We start from the raw sequence: 23223 nt of genomic DNA on the forward strand, positions 1-23223 counted from the left end.
TTCTCGCTCTGCAAGGCCGCGACTACTCATGCGCAATCCGATTCAATTATCACCGGCTGCCGACACCGTTGTGTAGCTAGGCGAATTCCTTCCACACATGCTGTGGTCTCGGCTACTGCAGCTCCTGCGCGTCTGAATAGTACGCGCCATGCACTGAAGTGCACATTTCCTTTACTGTCACGCGCGACCACTCCTATATTCTGTTAAGAAAAATATGTGTGATGTCTATGCGATTTATCATAGCGAAATGTAGCACTAGAGCGGCCTACACGCATGCGACGGTAACGTGCAATAATGCAGTCCGCAGTGGTTCAAAAGCACCTTGTGTTTGGCTGCTTGCAACATTATTCTCTAACTCTTGTCTGGTTTCAGATAGTTTCGTACTCCCTCCCTCCGTTCCAAATTCTGTTCCAAATTACAAGTTATTCTAACTTTTTTGGAGAGTCAAACTATTTTACGTTTGATTATAGAGAGGATAACAAAGATTTATGTCACCGAATAGATATACTATGAAAATATATTTAATGAAAAAATCAATAGTACTTATTTGATACCATGAATGTTAGTATTTATTGTATAAATTTGGTCAAACTTGAGATGTTTTGACTCTCTAAGAAAGTTGGAATGACATAAATTTGAAACGGAGGAAGTATTGCTCATTTTTAGTGGCTAGCATCGGTCGACAGCTAGCCAAACAAGCTAGCTGATCGAGCGTGGTCCTGTTCATTATATACACGTGGAATTTGAGCCGTATTCCGGTAGGTTCTAGTTCCGGTAGGTTCTAGTTCTTGTCACTTTAGTTCAGGCCGACAACAATTGAGCCGGGTGCTACTGCTATAAAGGTACTCTTTAACTTGTCACCCGTCTTCTCCTAGTTTCAAACCATTGCTCAATTACTCAGGCACAATAACCTTCATCCAGGTTCCTTGCGGCCTGCTAGCCACAAAAGCAAGCCACAACCATGAAGAAGACTATCGTTCTCTACCCTGACCTCACCGTCGGCCACTTCATCCCCATGATGCAGTTTGCCGACAGCCTCCTAGGGGAGGGATACACCGCCGTGGTCACCCTCATCAACGTTACCATGAAGCACAACATCCCCTTCGCCGCTGACGTCGACCGAGCCGCAGCCTCCAAGCCGTCGGTCACCTTCCACACGCTCCCCTTGGATCCAAAACCCTCCCACCATCACCAACAACGTGCAGCTGCTTCTCGGGTACTTTGAGCTCATAAGGCACTACAACAAGCACCTCCATGAGTTCCTCAGCTCCTTACCTCCACGAAACATCCACACAGTGATTGTGGACTCACTGTCCAACGAGGCACTTGATGTCACCAAGGAGCTAGGAATCCCTTCTTACGTTTTCTTCACCTCAAATGCCTCCGCCCTCGCTGCGTTCCTCCAGGTTCCTTGGGTCCGCACGGAGGGTCTGCCAAGCTTCAAGGAGCTAGGAGACGCCACTCTCAACTTTCATGGTGTCCCACCCGTGCCCGCTTCTCACCACATGGGTGAAATGCTCGAGGACCCCGAGAGTGAGGTATACAAGGTGATGACAAAATCGTATAGTAAGAATCTGGAGGCAGATGACATACTGGTGAACACGTTCGCATCGCTAGAGGCTCGGGCAGTGGAATTGTGGAAGCCCTCACGAACCCTTGGTTTCTCCGCCAAAGTGGGTTCACAGTGCCTCCGGTGTAGTGCGTCGAGCGACTCGTCGAGAGTGCCGCTAGCACAAAAGAAAAGCATGAGTGCCTGGCATGGATCGACGAGCAACCAGAGCATAATGTTTTGTTCCTTTGCTTTGGAAGCGTAGGGGCCGCCAACCACTCGAGCGGTATTGTCGGACCTCGAGAGATCTGGCCACCGGTTTCTGTGGGAGGTACTCGGCAACCTACCGAGGAGTATCTTGAGGTAGTAGATTGGTTGGTAGGGATTGTCGAACCTAGAATTTGATGGTAAAAGAGAGGACACAAGACACAGATTTATACAGGTTTGGGCCGCCAGAGTAGCGTAAGACCCTACGTCTTGTTTGAGGTGTTGTATATTGCGCCCTGCACTTGGGTGTTGTTTGGTGTTGAGAATTTGGTCCTCTATTGTGGTTCTATGAGGTCTTCGCCTACCGATCTAGTGACCCCTGTCCTCCTTTATATACTGTAGGGGACGGGATTACTGGTCGGTTACAAGGTAGGAGTCTTAGTAGGATTACAATGTATGAGTCCTAGTAGGATTACATGGGAATTCTAGTAGAAGTCCATATTCTTCCTTCCTTGTGGGTACCGGGGATCTATCCCCGACAAGCCCCCGAGCACTTCATAGTCGAATGCAGCAGTCTTCGTGAACTTTTCAGATCCTCACCGAGTAGTTTAGTGCTCCTCGAGTACTTTGTCTGGCTTAATCTTTAAAGTTCCTCGAAACTACCATGAAGCATGGTGTGCTCAAGCTCTTGATCGTCTTGATTTTGTAATCTTCATCTTTGGAATGTGATATGGAGGGCGGTGAAAGTCGCACTCCATATGAAATAGCCCCTGAGCCTTAGGTTGCATCGAAGAATCAGATTGAGGGTCAATAAAATCTTAAATCTTCTTCTTTCATCTTGAAAAAATCAACTGTTAGGTATAGCTTATCAGCCCTCGAGTTTTGAAATGATTAAATAATCAATTCGAGGGTCTAGCGAGCTTAATCTTCATGGCAGTCGTTATCTGAGTAGTTTTGCGGCATCCGGCCCCAAGCTTATGCGTTAGGTGAGCCGTAGAAGCCACTTCGAGTAGTTATTTGACGCTTAGCCCCCGAGCTTGGAAGCTAGCTGAGCCACTGGAGATATTGCAGGTAGTAATCGGCGCTTAGCCCCCGAGCCTAGGAGCTAGCGTAGTTATTGGAGGTACGCTGAGCGCCCTGGAGAGTCGTCGTCGAAGATTGACCTGAAAAAATGCATATATTATGTAGCATATTTGTAGAATATTGGAACTACTAAAATTTATTCAGTGATGAATATAATGTAAATGTTGTGTGTCATGCTCTTATTTTGGCCATATTTTTCCCGAGTAGTTAGCCTGTTATGTTTAGACTCTCAGTCCCTGCTTAGCCATTCCACTGTGTGTGATATCTTTGTCTCGTGTATGCATACCGGCACTATTGCTATGGAGATCTTTGTCTTGCGTCCTATTGTTTAGGTATGACAGAAGATCCAAGACTTTCATGAATTAAGGCGTGTTCTGCTCGAGTAGATTAACAACCGCTAAGAGAAGATATTTAAAATAAGTAGTCGGTATTGCGACAAAAAGACTGCGAGATTGCGTGTAAAGTAGTCATTGAAACTTTTCTACCTTTTTGGCTAGAAGAGCGTGTGTTGCCGTGCATAGGATTTGTGCCTCCGTAGGGTGTGACCGCTGCGAGCCTCCAACACTCAGTGCACCAAAGCCATGGCCGTAGCCTCCGAAATTCAATGTACCAAGCCTGTTGGCGGAGCTTCCGAAACTCAATGTACAAACCCGTGGCTATAGCCTCCATAATTCGGTGTACCAAGCCCATGGCTGTTGGTTAACATGCCCCAGGAATAATTGGCAAACCGTAGCTTTGAAGGGTAATTTTCGTCGAGAGGTGTACACAAATAAGTAGTTGGCGCGTTGCCCTGCTTGTGGAAAATAACCAGGAAAATTTATATGAAATAATTAAAAAAATAACTTAGCTTGATTCGTGGACGATTGTCGATGAAGCCGTAGCAGTCGTCGTGAAGTCGTGATGGTTGTTGATGAAGCCGACTAGTCGGAAGCGATTCTGACTAGTTGTTCCGACTAGTTGTCGACGGTGTGAGGTCCACCCTCGACTAGTTTTCTAGCCGAGATGAGTAGTTGAAGTAGTCATTAGCGAGTTGGCGTAGACGTCTTGCTCTTGCAGAAGTAGTCAATCGCATCGTCGGAGATTTGTTGGTGTTGCCACACAAGCTGAAGTCCTTCTGGTAGCTTTTTTTGGTGTGCATATAGCTGAATACACCATTGATTTCCAGTGCCAGAGGGAACAGTGGTAGCTGTTTCTTTATTTTGATGCTTAGCGCGATTTTCCGTCTCCGATCAACAAAGCTGGTCTCCTCTTTGGACTTGACTAAGGAAATCGATTCCCTGTAGAATTCCTTCTTGACGCTGTCCAATTCTATTCCATCTCGATCTTGATGCTTGGAAACGATCAGCGGCTGGTGAATTGCTCCACTCCGCACTCCATTTTGAATTCCAATTCGGCGAGAACAGATGCTAGCTCGAAATTAGCTTGTCTGGTGACTTCGCCTCAGACTCCGACACAGTTGGACACCGAGTCGCTGATTGGATAGGAGAACAATGTTCTTGTCTTATAGAGTAGATTGATCTTGATGAGGTCCTTCAAGCTCGCCTGTTGATCTCAACAGTCACCCCTACCTGGCGCGCCAGATATCGGTGTTTTATACCTGGCAACCTACTAAGGGGTATCCTGAGGTAATAGATTGGTTGGTGGGGGATCGTCGGATCTGTAACTTGATGGTAAAAGTGAGGACACAAGACACAGATTTATACAGTCTTGGTCCGCCAGAGTAGCGTAATACCCTACGTCCTGTTTGGGGTGTTGTATATTGCGCCCTACACTTGGATGTTGTTTGGTGTTGAGAATTTGGTCCACTGTTATGGTTCTATGAGGTCTTCGCCTACCGATCTAGTTACCCCTGTCCTCCTTTATATATTGTAGGGGGCGGGATTACTGGTCGGTTACAAGGTAGGGGTCTTAGTAGGATTACAATGTATGAGTTCTAGTAGGATTACATGGGAATTCTAGTAGAAGTCTGTTGAAAATGCATCTAGGCCCCTAAGTGGGTTTGGTGAATTGAATGACAGAACGATTAAAGGACTAACTTGTTGCCTAAGATTGTGAGCAGGTTTATATTAGTATACTCATGTTGTAATATTAACTCATCAAGTGAATGGTTATCATATGGGTCACAATGAAGGTAGCAAGCAAGTATGTGATCCCTTGAAGACAAATAAAAGAACAACAACAAGCAAGAGTTGAATGAAGCTTGTGGATGAGTTTCATAGGTTGATCTATAACTCTCCAAGCAACTTGATAGCTTGTCTTACCAAGAGAAAAGGGGTCATCAAGAAAAGTATGAAATATTCATAAGAAGGAAAATTGCAAGACTTCATAAGGACATGCTAAAAGACACGAGCATATGATCTATTCATTGGTCTCATTAGTGGAAGCTTGCAAGTCATGAGAGATTCTTCATCAACTTAGATCAAGCATTTGAAGAGGATTTCAAATGAGATTTCATTTATTGATGTCAAAAGCAAAGCTAAACTCAATGTGGCAAGAATGGGTGAAGAAATCAAACGAGGTACTAGAGATGAGGGACTAAGCAAGCTTTGGATAAGCAACGGCTTGTGCCATGTGCATATTGCTAGGGTGAAGGAGCTAGTATTCGGGAGATTTCAAGGTATCATTTCTAGGCCTTACCGAGGGAAGCAATGCAACGCCTCTAGTCTATCATGGTTGGTGAAATGGAGTGACTTAAGATTCCAAGCACACTTTATCATAGACAAAGGAGAGTCTCAAGTCACTAGCTCAAGTTGGATGTGCTCAAGTTGAAGGTTAGGTTGAAAGCCCTCAAGTATCTAAAGATCAAAGTATGGCAAGAATGAAGATTTAAAAGCTCAAGTGGATGTTATGGTATTTATATTTACCCTTGAGTATAGGTATGCCGTACTAACAAGAGGGATGCAACATTAGCTAATTGACAACACCAAAAGTGCTCTTAGTTGACCTATGTGAGTTTCACCCTGAGAGATATCCCTGAGTGAATTAAAAGATTCCAAATCTTCCTTTTAAGGGATGGCTTATCCTTTAGGTCAAACAAAAGTGAGTGTTGGAAACTTAGAATTGTCCCAGCCAGATCAGTTTAGGGGCCAACGGCTAGTTCTCAATATGGACCGGTTTGACCGGTCTAGCAGATCGGTCTGCCTAGTGTGCCAACGGCTAGTTTTTGTGCTTTGAGGTATTTATACCCCACGACCTCCATTCTTGGGGGTTGCTACTCCTAAGGCCAAACTAGTATTCCTAGCTCATCCTAAGCCAGGCCAAAGCCAAGAAAAGCTCTCCCCAACCCCTCTTTGTGAGGTTGTGTGATTCTAGTGAAATCTTGTGAGTTGGGTGTGAGAGAGAAGTCAATTAAGAGCAATTGTGAGCTGAGAAGAGCAATCCATAGCTTGAGCATTTGTGGTTCGTGTTGAAAAACCTTTGAAACATTTGTTACTCTTGGAGGTTTGACTCCTAGATGGCTAGGTGTCGTCGGCTAGCTCCCAAGGTGTGGTGAGTAGCGGCAAGTTTGTGAGGGCTGTGATCTTGCCTCCGAAAGGGAAAAGATCAACTAGTGGAGACGAGGAAAGTGGTTGAAAGAGACCCGGCTTGTTGGAAGGGAGTTGGAAAAGACTCGTATTCCAATAGGCTCCTCAACGGAGACGTAGGATTCATTGGGTTAAATCTAAACTTCAGATAAACAAATCCTCGTGTCTTCATTGTGGTTTGCATTACTTGTTGGATTCTAGCAATTTACTTGTGCTTCCGCTTCGATCTACTTGGGTGTGTCATTACTGTGTGCAGGGACCGCTTCGTACTACTGAATATCATCTACAAGTAACACTCCTCAAGTTTGGTAATTGCTAGAAGTTGAAGAGGGGTAGAGCAGCTGTTAGTCAGCTGCACTGCACCAAACTGGTCTGACCGGCCTGTCCAGGCAGCAGAAACTTAAGTGGTTTGAATTTGGGTAAAAATTGTCAATTCACCTATTCACCGCCCTTAGGCAACATCAAGATCCTTTCAGTTAGTATCAGAGCTTGGACTCACATTTAAACTTAACCATCATGAGAAAAGATGTCAACAACAAGTGAGGTAACTTTTGAGCCACTCGATTGCGATGGCTCAAACTACGTTTCTTGGTCTAATTATGTACTCAATAATCTCAGGATCATGGGTCCATCATTTGAGCACATTTTAGTTGCTAGCATTCTTCCTCCAAGTTTTGATATTGACCATATTGATTGGTCCGAAATCACTCAAAAGGAGTTAGAATGCTCGCAACTCAATACTTGTGTTATTAACTTCTTGCGTAGCAATCTTTGTGAAGATCTTCAGGATATCATCTTTGACATTGAAGAAGTTTGCAATGATGCACATCTCATTTGGAAGCTTCTCATTGCAACTTATGCTACTCCCGAATGCAATAACGAAGACCAAGTAGAGGAAGAGTTACCTAAGGAGTGCTCTAAATCATGTCAAATCAGCATGCACACTCAAGTATCACTTCTCGCTAAAAAGAAAGGCCAAGATGATTAAGACATGGTTCCTCTGCAAGAACTGGTCAGACTGGTTGGGCAAACTGATCAGACCGGCTCAAGCAGAGAAACCAGTTCAATGAGTGCCATGACCACTTATGAAGGCCCAAGCCAAGCTTCATTCCCTCCAAGCTCCATTACTTCAAATGATGAAGCTGATTTGTGCCTAATGGCCAAGAAAAAGGAAGAAGAAGGTTAAGAAAGAGAAAAGCAAAAAGGTTGAGTTGTCAAGTTCTTCCAAAGAACTTGAATTACTCAAATTTGATCATGACTCCCTAGTTCGTAAGTATAATTCATTAGCAAAATATTATGCATGTATTACTAAACTCTATCTTGTGTAGCATCATTAGAGGAGGTCAATGAAGTGCTTATAGCTCAACTTGACAAGCTCACTAGTAAGCATAAGGCTTTGCAAGCCACTCACAAGGAACTTGAGTGTTCCCATGAGAGGCTTGTGGAATCATATGCATACTAGACATAGCTCATGAGGTTATGGTAACATCGCTAAAGACTACCCAACCTCTCACACACACATGCTCATGCTCACAAGTAGAAATCAATTCATTTAGTACTAACTCTTGTTGTTCTCAAACAAGCCAATCTAGCATTGAGCATGTATTTGTAGAATCTTGTGATGACCTAGTAGCTCGAGAAAATGATGAACTAACGCAAGAGGTCGAAAGGCTCAAGAAAGACTTGAGTGAATTGAGAGGAAAGAGTCAAGTGCAACCTTCTCAAGATAACCATGAAGACATGGTGAAGAAACTTGAGAAAGGATCAACCGACACTTGCTCAACTCCTCAACTTCATCTCAAAAACAACAAGAGCAAGATTCAAGAGGAGAACAACTTTAAGCATATCAAGTGCTTCAATTGCTAAAAAATGGGGCACTTTGCATCAACATGCCCCAACAAGCTCAAAGAGAAGAAAACTTTCTCAAATAAGCAAAGAATATGCTACAAGTGCAAAGAGAAGGGACATATCGGTGCTGCATGTTCTATCGAAGCCAATGGGGGTAAAACTGACCCAGACCGATTAGACCGATCAAGGTCAGTGAAGTCTCTCCTCACCGCAGCAAGAAGAAGGAAGCCACACCTGTGGCCAAAATGTCCAGTGGCAAGTGCAAGCAAGAAAAGCAAGAAGATAAAGTGTCAAGAAAAGACAAAATTCATATTTGCTACACTTGTTGGCAAAAAGGTCACATGGGCAAGGATTGTCCCAATGGTAACGTTCTCAACTCAAACCTTGTCCATTATGATTTTAGCAATATTAGGAATGACAAAGTTGGTACTTATGGTATAAAAGTGATTGACTCACCTCAAACTAGCGTAAGAGCCATTTGGGTTCCTAAGAATCTTGTGACTAACCTTCGTGGACCCAATAAGGTTTGGGTACCAACGAATGCTTGCTAAAACTTGTAGGATCAACGAGGTGCATTGGGTGCTTGGCTAAGACAAATATATCAAGGATGTATCAAAATGGCCAAGAGAAAAGCTATGTTGTCAAATTCACATAATCAATGCCATCTCGGTAACCAAGTGCTTATTGCAATGTCCTAAGTCACTCATATCAGCTTATGAAACTCTGTATGGTACAATCTCACAAATTTTAAAAATATGTGTCATGAAAGTGACTTGGACTAAATTGTGAAGCTTACTCTCTTATGCCATATGATGTATTTAATGGCTCTCTATGAGAGCATGTATCCTGTTCTATTGCAGAAGTTTATAGAATGATTAATTAACTAACTCTTGGAACAAGACACAAGAAAGACGATCAAAATGGGATGTCTCTTACAAGACCGGTCTGACCAGTCTGGACCTGAGCTGCAAATTGATGAGGTCACCAAGTCCTTGATCATCACATGGAACCTTGAAGATCATGCATCTTTGGCAGTAAGACCTTTGGCACTAACTTAAGTTGGCTAAGTGATACATGTGCCGTGACCAAGATTGTGAATAATCTCCTCTCGTTCATCTATGGACAATGTGCAAATAACAAGAAATTCAAACTCTTCTTGCACCAATTCAGGGGGAACTTATTCAATGCTTGTGTCATTTGTGAGACTAACAATTTCTTCTAGTAAACTTGTAGTCTTGTATATTTGTGCACTTTATGCTATCTCATGGTATATTATGCTTTGGCTAAGAAAAATCAATGAGAGATAGCACTATTGTTAGAGAGTTAAGATACACACAAAAATAAATGGCTTAGGCAAAGGTATGCTTCTTATGCACTCTTGTCTCTACCTTATGCATCTAAGCCCTTTCTCATGCTAGTGTGTGCTCTTGTATGTGATTACCTCAAGTTACCTTAATGTGCCTCTTTTAGATATTTGGTTGATACCTTCTTAACATTGACCCTGCATCATAGGCTTTCATATAAAGTAAGGTATGAACTAAATATACTAAAATGCTTCCTAACTTGAAGTGGTTGCATGCTCTATGTGACATAGGATAGATGTTTGGAAATGCAACTAGCATGCATAGGATGTGTGTTATTTTGAAAATATTTGGCTCCTGTCCTTGTGACTCAATTGACCCGCTTGTGATTATTGTTCACCTTGATTGCTTGATGGCTAGTCACAAGTGGTGAGATTTTATTAAGTCCATATAATCTTTATCTATCTCTCTCACTTCTCTCTTGGAAAAAACAAGAAATCTTGATCTACTTGGACTGCCAATAATCTCTCTAAAGATTTGTCAAGTTTGGATTCATGTCTATCAAAATGCTTTACCCAATCTTGAGAAGAAAGAAGTGGACCAAAACCATCCTCAGCATTCATCTTGTCGCCTGGGTCAGACCGGTCTGACCGGTCACCCAGGAAATTTCTCATTTTTACCCCTCCGAGCTTTTAATTGTCTATACCTTTCTTCTTACCCCCTTTACTCCTCATTTCACCTGAGACCTATCCCCTCCTGTCCTCAACATCGGCTCCTCTCATCCTTGGGTGATTTGGAGATTTAACCAAGTTTTGGCTTGCCTCCTTGAAGGATTCATCTCTCCCAAGGCAGCCTGACCGGATTCTCAACCGGTCATCCGAATTCCCCTCAAGTTATTCTCTCCAAAGGTATTCAAATCACATTCTTTTCCAATCTATCAATTCCTTGTGTTGATGTGAAATCCCTGTGGTAGATCATCTCTTGATGATCCTTAGAAGCTATGCTTGTGATATGACTCAATTCTGTTGGCTGCATTGACGAGGATCACGATTTAGGGTTAGACTGGATAGACCGGTCTAACCGGTCAGGTAGACCGGTCTGACTGGTCTATACAGTCAAGCCCCAAATCTTGAGTTTCTCATGCATGCTCAACTTTATCTGTAAAGGATTGCTTCTAGCACCTAATTTTTCATATTCTATCAATTATGGCTTCCAAGATTGATGTATAGGACTATTGGTAAATTTCTGGGTGCAACCAGTCTGACAGGTTGCTCAGACCGGTCTGACCGGTCTGGCCTAGAAATGTCCCAATTTTCCTAGTTCTTAGCTCTTTAATCCTTACATCCGTCCAATATTATTCCTGGTGTCTTACACTATCTCTTTCACATATCTATGACCCAAGATCAGCAGCCATGCCTAAGGGACCGCATGCCGAAAGAATTAAAAAGAGAAGAGAGAAAGAACCGATTATGCATGGAGCTAGCTCTCGATCTTGGAGGCCGCAAGGACAGAAAAGAGCTCCTGCAGATGATGATATTGAGGAGTGTGAGGAGAGTGATCATGAGACTAGTAGTGATGACATTGAGGAGGAAGAGTTCACTATTCAGTATCGCAGTGGCAAGGAGCCCGCTGGCAGTGATGGGAGCAACAGTGATAATGATGAGGGTGGAGAACATGATGATGATGGAGATGATGGTGGAGACAGTGATGGTGGTGGTGATGATGAGGACGACCGTCAGATGCCTGAGATACGTAAGCCTCCTTATCGTATATCAAGGGGGCCTACAAACTACTTTGGAGACAGTATGATTGGGCTTGCCAAGAGGCTAAGGAGAGAGGATCCCTATAATGTGCCTAAGAATGATTTTGACTATAGATTTTGGAATTTATTTCAGCAGGATTACTACACCACCGTCATTCTTAAGAAAACCAAAATCACACATGAGGCACAGTGGGTAGATTGGGACTACATGAGGAATAAAAATGACCCTATCTTTAATGAAGTCATGGAGGTTTGTGCCAACAAAAGGGTAAAACACATAATGGGCTTCAAGAACAACTGGAATAGAGAAATTATTGCACAATTCTTTGCCATTATGTACTTAGGATATGTTGGAGATGAGCGGGCTATGATTTGGATGACAGAGGGTGAGAAGTACCACATAACCTATCCCGCATTTGCAGCTATGTTCCGGGTTGGAGACGATGATGCTCTCCCAAAGCTTCATGATGAGGGTGTTCTTGAGGTGTCAAAAATGCACTTTATGTATCCCAAGAACAAGAGAGGAGATTGGGGCAAGGTCAAACACTTATATACTTACTATGCAGTCCTAAACCGTCTCCTTAGAAAAAGTCTCGCTCCTAGGGATGGAAATCCCTTCGATGTCACACTCTTCCAAAGGAATTTGATGGTTGCTTTAAAACCGGGAGAGCCTCCGTTTAGTGTGGGAGATTTCATTTGGCAGGAGATCAAGAATTTATTTGAAAATACACAAAAGATCTGCAGCTATAGCCCTTACATCATGTATATGATTGAAAAGGTGACAAAGGCAAAATTTCCTAGAGATGTTCAACACAAGCCTTTGAGACCTCCAGTGAACAAGACTCCCACCATACCTTCTCCTCCACCAAAAGAACCAGCTATTCATGAGCATAGGATAGAGGAGAGGCGGCAGCAACAGCAGCCAGCTGCTGCCCAGGCTGAGACCGGTCTGACCGGTCCCCCAGGCCAGTCGGACCGGTCTAGCCCTGGGTAGCATATTCACTCACATAGGCCCTCCTCTCCACTAAAAAAGTTCTTCAATATGTTAGTGGGAATCTATAAAAGTTGGAGGGACATTGAAGTGGCACAGCAGAAAGAAAGGAAAGACAATAAGAAATTGAGAGACTCAATGAAATTATTGCATAACCAAATGAATTTGCAGCCTCCTCGGTCCTCTATCTCTTGCTCACCTCCAGAAGTTGAGATTCCATCAGTTGAGGCTAGAGTTGGAGAGTACATGGCAGCCGAATACCTTGATCAATATGGCAGCATGCTCTTTCCAAATGTGGGAGACTCATCCTTGGTTCCTCCTTCACAGCCATCTGCAGGAGGGTTTGATGCCTTTATCTCAGATCTTGGACCTAGCACTCATGGTATGTCCAACAGCACTCTCGCACCTCTTGAGGATATTACAGTATCGGATTCCATTTACCTAATGTCTCCCATGGATTGGTTGGATGATTGAAGGACTTCACTGGGCCAAGGACTCACCTGAGGATTTGTGATCAGCTACACCCTCTCTTGGCCCTTTTATGGATGATTGATGAAAAAGGGGGAGAAGAACTGGATTAAAGCCTCACCATCTTGAAGATTTAGTGTAGCTGGACAGGAAGACCAGTTTGACTGGTCTCAGGACCGGTCTGAGTCTGCACAGCTGTGTTGGCCAAGTATAGGCAGTGCTTTGTGATCCAGAATCTGTAATAAAAACTCTTGTTTAGTGTTTAAACTCTATGGTTTGAGAGAGACAGTCAAAGTATATGAAACTTAATCTTAATTTCTAGTGGACTTGATGTCTTGTAATGTGTGCCATTGTGTGTGTAGAACCTTATTTATGCACTTAAGTGACTTTGTGTTAGTTTGCTTTGCATGATCATGATTGGTGATTGCCCTGTGTATGTCCTACCTGGGTAGACCGGTCTGGCAGACCGGTCGGACCGATCTGACCCCTGACAGCACACACACCTATTTTCTTTTAAATTATCTGGTGATCACATGTCATATGCATCACGTGTTATTTGTTCACAAACTTTTTAATGCACCCAACGGATGCTGAAATTTAGGGGGAGCTCCATGTCTATCTTAAAAATGTGCAAGTTGGCATTTTAGGCCAAATTTTATGAGATCAAAATCAATGCACATACTAAGGGGGAGCTTTATCTAAATCTCAGCATTCAAAAGCTTCATTGATATATCTTATGTTAGATTCAATCGGATTGTCATCAATCACCAAAAAGGGGGAGATTGAAAGTGCATCTAGGCCCCTAAGTGGGTTTTGGTGAATTAAATGACAAAACGATTAAAGGACTAACTTGTTGCCTAAGATTGTGAGTAGGTTTATATTAGTATACTCATGTTGTAATATTAACTCATCAAGTAAATAGGTATCATATGTGTCACAATGAAGGTAGCAAGCAAGTATGTGATCCCTTTAAGACAAATAAAAGAACAACAACAAGCAAGAGTTGAATAAAGCTTGGGGATGAGTTTCATAGGTTGATCTATAACTCTCCAAGCAACTTGATAGCTTGTCTTACCAAAAGAAAAGGGGTCATCAAGAAAAGTATGAAATATTCATGAGAAGGAAAATTGCAAGACTTCATCAGGACATGCTAAAAGACACGAGCATATGATCTATTCATTGGTCTCATTAGTGGAAGCTTGCAAGTCATGAGAGATTCTTCATCAACTTAGATCAAACATTTGAAGAGGATTTCAAATGACATTTCATTTATTGATGTCAAAAGCAAAGCTAAACTCAATGTGGCAAGAACGGGTGAAGAAATCAAACGAGGTACTAGAGACGAGGGACTAAGCAAACTTTGGATAAGCGACGGCTTGTGCCATGTGCATATTGCTAGGGTGAAGTAGCTAGTATCCGAGGGATTTCGAGGTATCATTTCTAGGCCTTACCGAGGGAAGCAATGCAACACATCTAATCTATCATGGTTGGTGAAATGGAGTGACTTAAGATTCCAAGCACACTTTATCATGGACAAAGGAGAGTCTCAAGGCACTAGCTCAAGTTGGATGTGCTCAAGTTGAAGGTTAGGTTGAAAGCCCTCAAGTATCTAAAGATCAAAGTATGGCAAGAATGAAGATTTAAAAGCTCAAGTGGATGTTATGGTATTTATATTTACCCTTGAGTATAGGTATGTCGTACTATCAAGAGGGATGCAACATTAGCTAATTGACAACACCAAAAGTGCTCCTAGTTAACCTATGTGAGTTTCACCCTGAGAGATATCTGAATTAAAAGATTCCAAATCTTCCTTTTAAGGGATGGCTTATCCTTTAGGTCAAACAAAAGTGAGTGTTGGAAACTTAGAATTGTCCCAGCCAGACCGGTCTAGGGGCCAACGACTAGTTTTCAATCTGGACCGATCTGATCTCGGTCTGATCTCGGTCTGCCCAGTGTGCCAACGGCTAGTTTTTGTGCTTTGGGGTATTTATACCCCACGACCTCCATTCTTAGGGGTTGCTGCTCCTGAGCCAAAAACAGTATTTCTAGCTCATCCTAAGCCAGGCCAAAGTCATGAAAAGCTCTCCCTAACCCTTCTCTGTGAGGTTGTGTGATTCTAGTGAAATCTTGTGAGTTGGGTGTGAGAGAGAAGTCAATTGAGAGCAATTGTGAGCTGAGAAGAGCAATCCATAGCTTGAGCACTTGTGGTTCATGTTGAAAAAGCTTTGAAGTATTTGTTACTCTTGGAGGTTTGACTCCTAGATGGCTAGGTGTCGTCGGCTAGCTCCCAAGGTGTGGTGAGCAGCGGCAAGTTTGTGAAGGCTGTGATCTTACCTTCGAAAGGGAAAAGAACAACTAGTGGAGACGAGGAAAGTGGTTGAAGAGATCCGGCTTGTTGGAAGGGAGTTGGAAAAGACTCGTATTCCAATAGGCTCCTCAACGGAGACGTAGGATTCATTGGATTGAATCTAAACTTCGGATAAACAAATCCTCGTGTCTTCATTGTGGTTTGCATTACTTGTTGGATTCTAGCAATTTACTTGTGCTTCCGCTTCGTTCTACTTGGGTGTGTGATTACTGTGTGCAGGGACCGCTTCATCCTACTGAATATCATCTATAAGTAACACTCCTCAAGTTTGGTAGTTGCTAGAAGTTGAAGAGGGGAAAAGCAGCTGTTAGTCAGCTGCGCTGCACCAGACCGGTCTGACCGGCCTGTCCAGGCAGCAGAAACTTAAGTGGTTTGAATTTGGGTAAAACTTGTCAACTCGCCTATTCACCCCCCTCTAGGCGACATCAAGATCCTTTCAATTGGTATCAGAGCTTGGACTCAGATTTAAACTTAACCATTGTGCGAAAAGATGTCGACAACAATTGAGTTAACTTTTGAGCCACTTGATTGCGATGGCTTAAACTACGTTTCTTGGTAGATAACAAGCTTCTCATTTTATTTGGAGACCGAAGAATATCCCAATGTCATCATGCCTCTATCTTCACCTTAATTTACTTGTCATATATTACACATATGCATCGTGGAATCACACATAATATTCCTTCTTGTGACATTTATCTTCAACATAAGCAATCTTGAAAATATGAGACTATGAAACCAACCTCTAATCATTTTCTCCACCATTGCTTGTTTCTATGCTTAGATGCACTATGTCACATGTTACACTTGCTCCTTTTGCCATATGAGCTTATCAATACAATTCTTTGTTATAAAGGTTATTTACTAATAACTTTATACATGCTCATATGCTTAATAAGTTCATTAGACCTTTAATCTAGTTGTCATTCAATACATCAAAACCCACTAGGAGCCTAGATGCTCTTTCGCAGGGGCATGGACATGCTTGATGCATAGGTATGGCACATGTTGTAAATAAAAATATGAACGTTGTCGCTATAGTGTTCAATTATTCAGCACAACGGCTAAACATCAGAATGTACTCTTGCTTTTACCGGTTCTCTATAGCTGATTGCTGGCATATGTTCGCCGATGCCCTTGCTTGTACCCATCTCTCAAACTGTTTGATGGAAAGGCTCATTTATACTAAAATCATGCTTGCTCAAGCAGGTCGCACTTAGCCATTATATGTGCATGCAGCAATATCAAAAGGTAACATAAAAACACTATATAGGCATAATTATTTTGTAAAGATATTGTTGCACCCTTCTTTCTTCTGTACGGAAAATTTCAGTGCACCAACAACCTTCAAATGAGCAATCTCACGAGCATAACAAATGGTTCAACAGGTATGGGCATATTCTTTTAGTGACATCTGCCGGAACAAATACACAAAGCAATATAAATTTATCATGCAGGCGTTGGTTTTTTGGAGAATCAATGTCACTGCACAAAATTGCAAGCCTGCAACCAATCATCTATGTACTAAAACAAATCCACAAAGCAAAATCAATCTGTCAAGCAGACTTTAGATTTCCGGAGATAGGGCTGTAAACGAGCCGAGCTTGAGAGAGCTCATCGCCTCAAGCTTGAGTTTGTTATAACGTCGAGCTGAGCTTGATCTGAGCCTCAAAAATTGTCCGAGCCTACAATCAGGCTCAAGATTGGCTCATTTATAATTCGAGCCGATCTCAAGTCAAGCTTTAAGCGAGCTAAATACGAGTAGTTCGCGAGCCTTGAAATTTTTATTGTCACAGATTTAGTTGATCAAAGTCTATATAGTAATCAGACTTGAGTCATTATCTTGTTTGTAAACTTTGAGAATTTAGACAATGCAATTAGGCAAAAAAATAGATTAATTACATGTGTATATACCTCATAGGGTCACAGCTGGTTGTAATACACAAGCTTACTCGAGCTTTTCGATCTCGATTTCGAAAAGCTCACGAGTTTTCGATCAAACTTGAGCTTAGCTTGTTTAGAATTCGAGTTGATCTTGAATCAAGCTTAAGACGATCTTGAGTTTTTATTACAGCCCGAGGATCAAGGTTAGTTTGTGGCTGCAAAGACGTGTTTAGAAATACTCCAACCTTATATTTAATAGTCCAAGCTGTCTTGCAAGCTCTGTTTCATCTTTTTTTTTCTTTATGCTTATTTCTCAATTAGGTCATTTCAAAACTATGACTAGCAATATATATTTTAAAGTAATTTAGCATGCCCTTACAAGCGAGTCCACGTGTAGGAACCATAATTGTAGTCCCTGTGACCCTGTCATGTCTAGTCCCTTTCACTTTAGGGACGTTTGGTGTCTTTTATTTATTTTTAGCACGTGTCACATCGAATGTTTAGATACTAATTAGGAGTATTAAACGTAGACTATTTACAAAACCCATTACATAGATGGAGGCTAAATGGCGAGACGAATCTATTAAGTCTAATTAATCCATCATTAGCAAATGTTAACTGTAGCAACACATTGTCAAATCATGGACTAATTAGGCTTAATAGATTTGTCTCGATGTTTAGCCTCCACTTATGTAATGGGTTTTGTAAATAGTCTACGTTTAGTACTCATAATTAGTATCTAAATATTTGATGTGACAAGTGCTAAAAATAAGCAAATGTAACCAAACGGGGCCTTAATTTAGAGCCACAATTGAGCTGGGTGTGCGGTCTGCCATGCCGTTGCTGTCCCTACGCGATGGTCACTACCGGCTGGAGTAGAACCTAGAGTGATGGTGACATGTGATGCAATCAGCAGAGGTACGGTTAGAGGATCTCTTATTTTTCCACCCAATCTTCGGGTATTTGGATCTTTAGTCCGGACTAAAATTCATATCACATCGAATATTTGGAGGCTAATTAGGAGGACTAAACATGAGCTAAATATAAAACTAATTACACAGATGGAGGATAATTTCCAAGACGAATCTATTGGGCCTAATTAATCCATCATTAGCACATGTTTACTGTAGCACCACATTGTCAAATCATGAACTAATTAGGCTTAATAGATTCATCTCGCAAATTAGCCTCCATCTGTGTAATTGGTTTTATAATTAGTCTATATTTAATACTTCTAATTAGTATCTAAACATTCGATGTGATAGGAATTTTAGGAGCTCCTAAAGAAACAAACGGGGCCTTGCACTGACAACTTTCATATCTTGGTTCCTTGCGGTTGCGGCCTGCCTGCTAGCCAGAAAAAACAAAGCTGGCCATGAAGAAGACCATCGTTCTCTACCCTAGCCTCCTCGTCAGCCACTTCGTCCCCATGTTGCAGCTCGTCGACGCCCTCCTGGAGGAAGGCTACGCCGCCATGGTCGCCCTCATCGGCGCTACCTTGGAAGAAGATGCCGCCTTAGCCATTGCCGTCGACAGAGTCGTGTCCTCCAAGCCATCGGTCAACTTCGACACGCTCCCTCGAATCCAGAACCCACCTAGCGTCAACAACGATGTGGATATGCTTCTTGGGTACTTCGAGCTCCTGAGGCTCTACAACAAGCACCTCGGTGAGTTCCTCAGCTCCCTGCCTCCGCGAAGCATCCACGCGGTACTCGTGGATTCATTTTCCAACATGGTGCTCGACATCACCAAGGAGCCCAGGATCCCAGCCTACAGCTTCTTCACAACAAATGCCTCCAACATCGCCATATCCCTCCAGCTTCCTTGGATCCGTGCGGAGGGCCAGCCAAGCTTCAAGGATCTTGGAGACACCACCCTCAACCTCCACGATGTCCCACCCATGCTGGCTTCTCACTTCATCGAGGCTCGAGGACCCCGAGAGTAAGATGTACAAGGCAATGACAAACTCGGACATCAAGGCCGACGGCATACTGGTGAACACATTTGCATCTCTAGAAGCTCGTGCAGTGGGAGCTCTCAAGGACCCTCAGTTCCTCCGTGAAAGTAGGTTCATGATGCCTCCGGTGTACTGCATCAGGCCACTTGTCGGGAGTGCCGCTAATAGCACAAAAGAAAAGCACAAGTGCCTCGCGGGGCTCGACGAGCAACCAGAGCATAGGGTTGTGTTCCTCTGCTTTGGAAGCGTAGAGGTAGCCAACCACTCGGAGGAGCAGCTCAAGGAGATCATGGTCGGCCTCGAGAGATCCGGCCACCGGTTCCTGTGGGTTGTGCAAGCCCATCTCGGCGACAACCCAGAGAAGGCGTTTGGCGTCCAAGCCAACCCAGACCTCCACACGCTCCTGCCCGAAGGGTTCTTGGAGAGGACCAAAGGGCACGGCCTCGTCGTCGAGAAATGGGCGCCACAAGTGGACATGCTCCATCACAAGGCTGCAGGTGCGTTCGTGACGCACCGCGGATGGAACTCCGTATTGGAGGGGATCATGGTGGGCGTGCCGATGCTCTGCTAGCCGTTGTACATGGAGCAGAAGATGAACAAGGTGTTCATGGTGGAGGAGGCTGGGATTGGCGTGGAAATGGTCGGGTGGTAGCAGGAGTTTGTCAAGGCCAAAGAGGTGGAGGCAAAGGTAAGGCTGGTGTTTGTAACATCCGTAAAATCTACTAACTCAAATCATCCGCTAAAAATTCATCTTCAAAATATTTTGACCGTTGAGCTCCTGAAAATCCTTTCCTTCCCGGCGACTTCGCCGTCCGGCACCCAACGCTGGCAACCGTCTTTTCTTCCTCCGCAAATTCCGCCACGTGCTCGTCAAAAATCCGTCACGCGTGCCTGAACATTTTCCGCATTTTTCGCCGACTCTCCCTCTCTTTTCTCTTTTTCTTCCCCTTCTCCTTTTTTCCCTTTTCTTTTTGTTTCTTCTCTTTCTCCCTTTCTTCCTTCTTCCTCCTCCTTCTTCCTTCCTCTTTCTTCTTTCTTCCTGGACGAGCGCATGCTTGCTCCTCTAGCGCCTGGCCACCCGGCCCCTCTCCCTAGCCCACCATGCCCCCTGCCGCTCACCCCGTGCCTGCTGGCCCCCGACCCCGCACGCCGCTCGCCCCGCGCTCGCCGGCCCCCAACCGAGCGCCGACCGCCGCTCGCCACCACTCCTCGGCATGCCTTCCCACGCACTGTGCACCCTGTGCTCCTCGCCGCCCGAGCCTGACCCCACCACGCCCCCCACGTAGAGCTCCACTACACCACGCCATCGGCCGGGAATCGCGGCCGCCATTAATGTCGCCGATCGTCGCCCGCCCCTTCCCGCCGGCTATAAAAGGGCCAAGGCCCGCTGTCCCTCGCCACCACCTCACCCTCACCTCCCAGCTTGCCGCCCCCTACTTCCCCTATGCCACCGTCCCTGCGCGCCGCCGCAAGGCCAACCACCGCCGCCTCCCTGTCCACCGTCGGCACCCCTCTCCCATGACCATCCGCCCAAGGTGAGGGCCAAAATGGGTCCCCCACGAGCCCCTCTACCTTCCCCCGCCGTAGGCCTTACCACCGACGAGCTTGGCCGGCCAGCCCGCCGCCAGTTTTGCCCCCCACCTCCCTGTGCTCATGCGCCAGGAAGAAGAAGGGAAAAATCCCCTCCAATTTCGATCTAACCCCCTATTTTCCCCTATTCACAAACTAGCCCTCCCACCTCTTTCAAAGTTCTCTCACGAATATGTCCTTCCACCTTCCAGAAATATTCGCGAATAGGCCGCTGGTTCTCATAGTTTAGTCCTAAAACTTGTGTTAAACCCCTAATACACGATTATCTCGTCATTTCATGCGCCAAACTTCCTCCAATTAATCCCAAATTTGACCACGGCATCCTCCAATATACTCTTGCCGAGTCATCTCCAAATTTCATGAAAATACTCATTCCTTCTATTTTCCGTTCGCGTTCTCTGTTCGAGCTCAACGGGTAAAGCTTTAATTTTCTTTTATTTATTGTGTGCCTGATTGTGTGTGCCGCAGATCGCGGAGTACTCGAGGAGGAGCACGAGGACGAGTTTTACCACAAGCCCGAGCCCGAAGACCAGCACCGCAAGCAGGAACTCCCGGAAGGCTTTGAGGACGGCAAGTCCAATCTAACCCTTTGATGCATATTTATCCTAAATTTTCAAACACAACCTATTGGCCTGTTTTATAAATTGCATATTGTTTTACCGCTGAAACATGGTTGGATAGCCACCCCTTGATTGTTATGATTATTCCTTGATTGTCCTATAATTATCTCTAAATATGACTTGCTCTGTTTGGATGATAATTACTGCTAGAATGCTTAGGATCTTGTTACTCAATTCAATCATGACTACAATGTGTTTTGTTAAAGAATAAATGTATGAGTGTTTTTTAAAATGGAAAATAGGTTTCCAGAAATGAAGGAAAGACATGGTTAGATGAGATGGATGGATGTTTCTTGTGTGAAATGCCAATAAGTTGGGCTCTTACCTTGGTGGTTGAGCAAGGTTGGAAGATATCCATCTTATCACAAATTAAGGATCGAGTTGATGTGCCATATTGCCTAACCCAACCATCGTGCAACCACTCGACCGTTGTATGTGGCAATGGCTTAGCATAAATCCCATTAGCTAGTCTGTTAGTCATCAAGAGAGCTGGTGAGCAACGGGAGACCATGGAGAAGGAATAAGAACTGTGTGAACTTAGGTCCTGGTTAAGACCTTGTTGGTGGGTCATTAACCCCCTGGTTGCTTCCGTGTTGACTAGTCAGGCTTAGCTAAGGTGGGTAATAGCTTTGTTAGGATCTACACTGACATTAAGATGATCGTGCTGCGGTACCCTACTTTTGGGAAAATTGTACAACCTCTGCAGAGTTAAAACCTATCCGGGTAGCTGTGTCCACAGCATTGGATGAGTTACGACTTGGTCACATAACTAGTACTTGGAGATGGATGATTTTCATAGCGTGTGTTGGATTTCGGAAGTGTCCGACCGTTGTGCCGTGAGCTATTGAGGACAGGGAGTCCGGTAGCATTAAAACTTGGATCCTTAGTGTAGGATCAACCCCACTTAATGATTCGGTTACTAAAAGAAATGCTTTGTGAAAACTCTTTTGAAAATGAACCCTTGCATGTGTTAAAATCTAGCTTTACTGCAAATAAATCTTATACTTATCCTTGTTATATCCTGTGCATATTCTTGCTTGTTTCCCTTTCTGTGGTTGAGGTTGGACTTGTTGAGTACTTTTTTACTCACCCTTATTTTGTTGCTTCAGAGGAAGACCCGGACTTCATCGCCGAGGATTTCGAGTAGGAGGTCGCTTCCGCACCCAACGCTGCCTGTGGTGTTGGCCTTTGCAGAATGCTTCTGCTATCGCTTAGTTCTGATTGCAGGTCAGGGTCCGACTGGACTGCAACTTGGATCTGTATCGCTGTTGGTTTGTTTCTCCTTTGGGTATGGCTTGCCCGCCCGCTCCTTCGAGAGTTGTACGGTTTTTGAACCATCTATTGAATAAATATGTTATCAGCCTCCTAGGACTGATAGTTGTATCACATTTAGTCTCTACTTATGTGGGGACGCTTTAGCTGGTATCAGAGCTGTCGTTAGCTCTAGGACGCGACCATTAGGACTGAAAAAGCCTTTTTGACCAAAATAAATGATTTACAAAATTTCTTGCTTCCCCTGCTCAATTTCAAAACTGATTTACACCCCGATTCTTTCCAGATGGCTGAAGAAGGATAGGTCAACAACCACTACTTGGAGGAGCCCGATTTTTCCAGGTTGCTGTTCGCCTGCTTGGACCGCCTCAGAATTTATGAGCGCCCAGAGTACTCCAGCAGGGAGTACGAGGATCGTGGAACACTTCGGTGTGAGATGATTATCTACATCGGAAGGAGTAGCCGCTACCCTGACATCCAACCATGGAATGTGACTGCCACCGGCTTTCGGCAGAAGGACACTTACCAAGTGACAACCCGGAAGGCTCTGCGCTTCTTGTGCTAGATTTATGAAAAGCACATCGGCCACACTCCAATGAGATTACCCGCCTGTCAAGAAGAACCGTCTGGTCTGGCTGGCCCGGGTGAGGACCTTGGAAGGACGTGGATAGCGCGAGGATGACCCTACTATGCTCCACATGGCTGCCTACCTTCTCACCTTAGACGAGCTCTACGACGAGCAGGCTGCAAAGCTGAAGCAGCAGATTCGTAGAGCCGAGGACGCAGAAGTTATGGTGAG

General features: G+C 44.2%; 1 pseudogene; it reads left to right on the forward strand.

Moving 5' to 3' along the window:
* Positions 1-18305: 18305 nt before the first annotated feature.
* Positions 18306-22728, forward strand: LOC117849046 (UDP-glycosyltransferase 88B1-like; annotated as a pseudogene).
* The last annotated feature ends 495 nt before the right edge of the window (positions 22729-23223 follow it).

The sequence above is a fragment of the Setaria viridis genome, chromosome 3 (assembly GCF_005286985.2).
Source record: "Setaria viridis chromosome 3, Setaria_viridis_v4.0, whole genome shotgun sequence".
In the NCBI taxonomy this organism is placed as follows: Eukaryota; Viridiplantae; Streptophyta; class Magnoliopsida; order Poales; family Poaceae; genus Setaria; species Setaria viridis.